Below are 7,666 nucleotides of genomic sequence, written 5' to 3'. Positions count from 1 at the left end.
AAGATTGAACGAATTGTAGGAGAGACAAGGAGCTTCCTGAACTGATTTAAGATACGCGAAGCTGCTGTATTAAGGACACGTGCAAGACCCAAGGGAGTCAGTGCAAAGAATCTTGTTAATGTTTTTAGGCTTTTGATCAAGTCCTAAAGACAGACTCAAGAGCTGAGATGTTTTGACTTGGAAACAAAGGCCCTGGTGCAATTATATAATTTCTATTATTCTCTTTAAACTGGTGTGTGTTATTCATCGTTCTGATCAGAACATGCTTTGTATCTCTGTCCTATTTCTGGTTTGATGATTGTGATAAACTTGATAACCTTTTGCAGGGTGTGCAGTTGTACACTTCCTTCAGATCTTCTGTTTGGCTTGTGCAAGTGCTTTTTAAATTTTAAAGGACAAAATTTGTGTTTGTTTTTGCCAATTAGGGATTAGCAGGGGCTAATCATATTCTAAAACTATAGGAATGATTGTGATAAAGTTAGTGACCCTATTCAGCCTGAAAGATGTACACTCCTTCATGTAGATTGTCAAAGTGCTTTGTAAGTTTTAAAGGGCAAAATTTATGAGGTTTTTTTTTGTTTCACCAGTTTGAGATTATTAGGGTCTAGTGGTATTCTAAAAATACAGCTTCTAGTACAGCTTCATCTTTGCCTCTTTCAGAGATTTGCATACTCTCCATTTGTATGGAATGTACCTGTTGCTGCCATCTCCCTGTAACAGAGGGCCATCTCTTTGGTATCCTCAGGATTTGCAGGTTTTAATTAGAATGGATTTATGTTGATTAGAGTTGATGGGATTGAAATGCCATGTAGTTATTAATTTCCTAGTTTTAATTTTGCTACTTAGTCATACATTACCAAAAATATCTTGGAAATGTGTTTTTTTCCCTTGTAAAGTGGCAAACCAGAGAAATAAATGCATCTCGGCAGGCTGTCATTTTGAGTACAACTCCTGCTAGATCCTGACTTAGAATTCTGTGAATGACTATAGAGCTGGAAGAAAATGAAAAGAAATACCTGCAGCCAAGTTTTCTTAGATTTCTTTGAAAACAAGAATGAACTTTGAGGAATTGCTGCTAGGATTTGTTTGGTTTCTTTTTTACATGTAAACGTCAATGAACATAATTCCTTGAAATTCCAAAATTTCAAAATGTCCAATTTAATTTTCATCTCTGTAGCATATGCAAAACAAACAGTTTCTGGGCAGAAGTCAATATTATCCAGCACATGGAATGCTGTTTCCACTATTGCAGGGAGGAAAGTGAGGCATAAAATAATGTGTGGTCCAGTCCAAGGGTCATTACAATCAGTCTAAGGTGCATCCTCAGATCTCACTGCAACAGGATAAGGTGTTGTGCAGGTGGACTGGCTTTGCAGGCTGCTCATTTCTGCAGTGATGAATAAAAGCAGTAACAAAATTTGCAGAGAGATAAAAATTCAAATTATCCTCTTTCCTGAAGTCTCATGCTGAGCCCATTGCAGATGAAGACAGGAGACCACAGCACTGAGCTACACAAGTGGCAGAGTTTTGGACTGGGAATGAGGACTCTGGCTTTTGCAGAGAAAAGGTTCAGAACAGAGACTGTTTATATTCAGTGCTGGCATTCAACTAGTTCCTAAAACTTCAGGATAAAAATTCCTGCAGAAATCGATCCTAAAGATAAATTCACAGCTTCTTTCAGCTTCTCTCTTCTTTCTGTAATCAAACCCATTCCTCACTGAGTACAAGAGCAGTGAACTCAAAATTTCTTTTGATAAAAGCAGAGCTGAGCAGCATTGTTCCACAATGTGTCCAAGTAATGCCAATTGCTGTAACACTACATTTCCTGCAGATTTAAGTTCTCTCCTTAATATTCTATCTATATGGAGGCAGCTGTTTGAAGAAAACTGCTAAGCTTGATCATAAATTTGCCCCAGCGTGTTTAGAAGTATTTGTAAATAAAATCCGAATGAATGTATTCTATGGACTTCTTTCAGAATGCCAAGCACCTACTTTGGTCTGCTTCAGTCTGTATTTTAACTCTATTTCTGGTTTGCTATCACTTGGAAGTTTGGTCAGCTTTCTCCAAATGGGAATTTTCTGAGGGAGAGCAGATTTTGGGTTCCATTGTGAAGGAGCAGAACTTTGGGAAACCTCGTTGCATTGGTGTAAGCAGATGGAGAGAATCAGGATTTTCTTTAGCTCCTGGGTCTATGCCCCTTTTTTGGTCTGTGCTTGCTCAGGGCTGTTCCAACCTTTGGGTTTAGATGAAGGTGAAAGAGAAATTCAAAGAGATACAAACCCAGGAGATGGGGAATATTCAAATAATTGACTCAACCACAAATGCAGCTGATAACGTTCAACCTGTAAGTGCCTGTTTGGTGCTGGAAGCTGGGAATTGGTCAGGTTTCTCCCATAGCCTTGATTCCATCCCAGGCAGTACTAGGAGAGATGTCCTGCAGACACACAGGAACATGGTAGGAAATTGTCCTTTCAGAACCAGAAGGTGAAGATGTGCTTGGAAGCTATTGGTTTCTTGCTTTTAGTTGCTGTGTGAATTTTCTAGATAAAAAAAAAAAAAAATCTCATCTTGCAGTCATCCACACAGGAATTTGCACTAAACAGCCAACACTTGCAGTCTGACCTATATGACATTGCTGTTAATTATGTATTATATATGCTGCTTTTCCTATTTTTGCATTGTGAGGGGCCTCTTGGCTTCTCAGTTCATATGCATTACTCTCATTAACATTAATAAGAATTTAGGCATTGCAGAGTGGTTGTCAAGCTATTTTGATATCATTCCCCAATACTTACCAGAGTCACGTGCTCCAAATAAAGGCAGAGTGTCATTCTGGATACCAGGTGTACTTGGGATCCTGTTTCCTACAGAATTACACTCTGAAGCTCCTGGATCCAACCAGGATTCCATGGAGCTCTCTTACATGCTCAGGCCATTCTGATCCATCCAAAGAGCTGATGTGTTCATGCAACAAAGCTGTCACAGCCATCCTGCAGCTCAGAGTTCTACTTATCCCTTTTGTGGGAAGCTGGTCTCTTACCCAGTTTCCTTTATAATAAAAGGAGTAAGAGCTATGTACAACTGAATTTCTCTGTTGTTTTTGTTAGTGCATCAAATTCTTCCCTGAAATAACCAGCTAGTTCAGCTGAATAAAGGCTATGAGTTCATTTTCATCATTGCATAATTATTTGCTTCAGCCTTACCAAATCCTTTGTTGATTTTTAAATTTACATCATACTAAGCAGAAAATAATGTCATGCCCTGGAGCAGTGCAGAAACCATGATTAAGAGAAATAGCAGCCACTAAGAATGATGCTCATACACACAGGATTAAGGGCAGAATTTGACTTCCTATAGGTCAAGATTTACACAGACCACTTGGTCACTGGCCAGTTCTTAACTCATTTTGAGTGTCCTTTTTATTAGGATTGGAGAGCAGATTTAAAAGCTGTGTTAATGAAAAAAACAATTGACATGATTGAACCAGGCCCTAAATGCTTAGTGTCTGTTGGAATTAGATGAACAATTCCTGTATATTTTGCTGCTGTAATGCAGGATTAATGTTTTTTGATCATGTTTTCATTACTTATTCTTTAAGAACACTGGGACAATTTGAGTGAATTTTTGTATTTGTAATGGGTCCATCATGTGGGAAAAGATAAATGAACATGATTCTTGCTATCCTTATTTGGAGAGATCAGGGATGGATTGGGAGACTCAAACAAAACCTGTGCAAAACTGGCTCTAGTTCATACTGTATTTTCTACACTGCCTACAACTAATATGTTTGTATTTGATTTGGACACTTTGTATTGGTAGAAGGGAGTCAGGCATAAATGAGGCCAACACTATTATTCAGTGTTATTAATGATGTTGTCTACTCTTAGTTCCTCAAAACTAGAAAACTAATAAATTTTACATATTGGAAAAAAAATCACAGATAAATCAAACAAATACATAAATTCTTTAAAGTATTTAATATGTGTTAAGAGGACAGGATGATGAATTCAATATTGAAAACCAATATCAAGTTTACAATTATGTACCATTTATCATCACTGATTGCACAGACAGAGTATTATTGTGGGGAACAGAATGATGCATAAACTAAAACCCTGATTGGTTTTCTAAAAAAAAACCAAGTTAAAATTCATGTTATGTCTGAAAAGCTTTGTTTTTCTTTTTCAGGCATTATTTTCAATAGTAATTGTTCATTCAGACACAAATGATGCATATTTAATTTCTTGGGCTTTGATATTAACAGCATAATAACTTTCCAGTGTTGATAACTTGTGCTTTTACAAACACTAGCAGGATTCAGTTTTCTGTTACTTTCTGAGGCCAAATTTCCCCTTTAAGAACAAAGAACACATGGAAAATGAAAAAGTAGAGAGGAACTAGTTTTGAATTGGACATGCAAGCAAATGAATGCTGCAAAATGCTCTTGAAAGGTGAATGGACTTTGAAGAAAAAACATGTACAAGTGGCTGATTTTACTCAGCAGATCTTTTCAAAGGGTAAAATTCTGCCTCCCCAAAAGTCAACGGCAGAGCTCGCAGTGACTTCAGTGTTTTCAAACTCCTGTTGTCTGTGTGAAGGACATACCTGCTCACCCTTATGAAAGAGCTGCTCTTCTTTAAACTCCTGTCACCCCAGCTGAGCTCTGGGAGAGGGAAATGAATTCTTCTCTGGCTCACACTTTATCAGCAGAATTATTAAGCAGTTTTCTGTGCAGAGTCACTCTTGTAATACACTCCTGCCATTTTTTTTTTCCCCCCCTCTTCTTTTTTCCAAATTCTTTTCTCATTTTCATGTTGATGCTCAGGTTTCTTGGGGATAACCAGATATCATTTCACCAAACTGAAGCTGTGCACTCATAACTGAGAGTTATTTTGTCCTTCAGAATCTCAACAACTCAATCTGATTTATGAAAGAATCTGGCCAAGCTTGAAGATTCATCTGGAGTTTACAGAGTTATAACTCTAGTCTAGACTCATTGAGTCAATAATAATAAGAAAGAAACCAAACTGTCTTTTTATATGTCTTTTTTGTAAACTACACATTTTAAAAACAGAAGCACTGAACTAGAACAAGTGTGCTGCAATCTAGTCCTGAATGTCTTTAGAAGGGGGTTGCATTTAAATAGACACCAAGAAGAAATGAGTATTCCAGTAGTCACTCTCAAATGGAGAAACATCCATAGCCACATTCATTGGCATTTACTGACATCTACGCCCCTGCAAGCAGACAACCACAGTGCAGAGAATGCCAGAACTTTCCATGGGAAATTACTAAACTGGATGGGATTTTACATGAGCAAGAAGAGTGGGGCTGAATGTTCTGCCTCAAATATCTGTCAAAAGTCATACAGCAGAATGTAACATCTTGGGTTTCATTGGTGTCCAGAGAACTCATAGTTTGACAGGCCACTTCTTTGGAAAGTTTTACAGAGAACACTGAAAGACAGAGAAAAAAAAACTGTCGCAGCAGGCTTGCCTAATTCATTTTAAGCAGTCTGGTTTAGTCTCTATGCATTTCTTACCATTTAAAAAGGAAAATCAGGGATGCTAAATAGTTTCCCAAATGGAAACTGGTGACAAAACTGACTTCTAAACAATGGCATCAATATAGAGCAACTGGTGGTTTTTAATATTCTTAGACAAACAACAAAACCTAATTATCTTTATTTATTCAATAAATCAAATTCAAATTTGATCTATTGAATTGTATTAAATATTGAAAATAATTTAATAAATGAACATGGTTGCTAATTTATTATTGATATTCATCATTAAGATTTTGGTAAAAAATAATTTCAAACAGGTAGAGAAAGATAGTGAGGAATTCACCTCAGGTACCAGTACCACTGCAGATCCTGCTTAGGTTGCCTTAGTCATGGGTAATGAAGAAAAATAGCTTGTGGAGCCAGGGAGGGAGCAGAACTGGGTCTGGAAAAGAGGTAGGGAAGGAGGAATCTCTCCAGCAGCCACTCCAGCACCCAGGGATTCTCCAGTGCCCCATGCTGCTGGCTCAGGGGGCTGGTGCAAGGTCTCAGGAGTGCTGCAGACCAGCCCAGCCAGGCAAGACAGGGCTGGGACCCTCGGGGCACGAGGGCAGTGCTGGAGTGAAGGAGTTTTTTGGGAGGCTGGGAGGTTGCAGGGAGTCCCTTACAGAGCCAATGTACCAATCCTGGCCCCTTTTTGAAACTCTGCCATCACCTGCAGTCATGCACTGGCACGTGACCAAGAAACACACAGTGCAGGACAAAGGATTTTGGCAGCTTCATATGGACATAAAATACTGTACAATATGGGGATTCATCATGTGGCCACGGTGACAAAAAAAGTTTTATTAATCCATTTGGTCTGCTATCAAAAAGAGACTTGGTCTTGTGTTTCTTACATACTAAGATGTTCAAAAAGCAGGATCACAGCCAACATTATTATTCTAATTAGAATATAATCACTAATAGTACCTAACACAAGTAGAACATTTCATCTTGAAAAGCCTGTGCAAGTGTAAGATTGCTGGCTAAGAGCTAAGTTAGTGCAGCTGTTCAAATCATCTGTCATAAGCCTTTTGGTCTAATGATTTTAATCATTATGCATTTGTAACTTCTGGTACATCTTTCAGGAAGAAAATGACAACCGTGGGGTGCGATTCACTCCGTGGCTGATGCCTCTCTGACCATGCAGTGGCACTGAGCCACCCGAGAGCAGCAGCGATGCAGTCGATGTGACAGTGCAAGGGCAGATGCTCTGGACGGTAGAGGATGCTAGAGAAGAGGTAAATTTTCCACGGCGCTTTTCCCCATTAGCATCCCCTAAACCTCGCGTGGCATCAGCTCGAGCCAGCGTCTCCCCGTGCAGGGCTGCTTTAGGCACTGCGAGCTGCGTGTGCCCGCCCGTGTGTGCCCGCTCCTCCAGCTGCGTGCTGCCTTCTACTTGCAAACCCGGCACCTTGAAATGGGTCCAGAAGTTTGCGTGATCTCCCTCTGAGCACATCCGCGGAGTCTGAGAGGTCTCTGCTCGGGAGATCGCGGTGTTTCAGCCGCAGCAGGCAGGGAGCCGTGCTTTCCCCCATCTCCTGCCTCTGCTGAGCCACCAGGTGTTTGTGCCTCGCCTATAGTTTGCTTCCTCATTCCCACATGTTCGGGCGGCAACCTTGGGATGCCGGGGTGGCAGTCTGATTCTTTGTCCTTTTAGGCTACTGAATGTATTTTAATTGAATCGGGCAGAAAAAAAAGCCCCAAAACACATACACAATGCCTAAGGCGTCAGGACTAGATCCCCTTTCCCCGACACAACAAACGGTTAAATAAATAACGAGATGCCAAACCAACCATTACCAAACGAATAAGCCAAAAATGAGCGTCAGCGCCGCAGGAAACGGGAAAGTTTCTGCGCTCTGAAGCTGGTACCGCACGTCAAAGCGACAATCCAGGGGGAGGGGAGCGGAGCGCAGCCTCAGCCCAGCGCCTGCGAGAGCCGGGGATGCACTGGTGCGCCCAGCCCTGCATCCCGGAGCGACTGCCCGAGAGATGCTGCTGTGACTTGGTTCTGCGCCGGGAAAAGAGCGGCTCCGAGCCCCCACCCCCGTCTCCTCCCGCCCTCCTCTTCCTTCCCCCTCCCCCGGGTCCTGCGGGGAGGCGGGTTTAAGGTGGGT

The 7,666-nt window shown here is 40.9% G+C and overlaps 1 protein-coding gene and 1 long non-coding RNA gene across 3 annotated transcripts in view; one reads left to right on the top strand and one right to left on the bottom strand.

The window, feature by feature from the left end:
- Nucleotides 1–4,834: 4,834 nt before the first annotated feature.
- On the bottom strand, nt 4,835–7,483 carry LOC140684790 (uncharacterized). The gene is made up of 2 exons (XR_012057602.1): nt 7,344–7,483; nt 4,835–5,457 (listed from the first exon to the last, which is right to left on the bottom strand). It is a non-coding gene; the product is annotated as an uncharacterized lncRNA (long non-coding RNA).
- Nucleotides 5,452–7,666, top strand: part of MEGF11 (multiple EGF like domains 11) — a 253,415-nt gene continuing 251,200 nt past the window's right edge. The window contains exon 1 of one of the 2 annotated variants that reach the window (XM_030281844.4): nt 5,452–6,787. The gene's annotated coding sequence lies outside the window, so the exon portion shown is untranslated. Of the gene's footprint in view, nt 6,788–7,421; nt 7,661–7,666 lie in introns of those variants that run through there. The other variant, XM_030281843.4, reaches the window with a different exon arrangement.

Source organism: Taeniopygia guttata, chromosome 10, assembly GCF_048771995.1.
Source record: "Taeniopygia guttata chromosome 10, bTaeGut7.mat, whole genome shotgun sequence".
Lineage (NCBI taxonomy): Eukaryota > Metazoa > Chordata > Aves > Passeriformes > Estrildidae > Taeniopygia > Taeniopygia guttata.
Note: the sequence above shows the minus strand (reverse complement) of the source record. Positions and strands in the feature narration are given on the sequence as shown.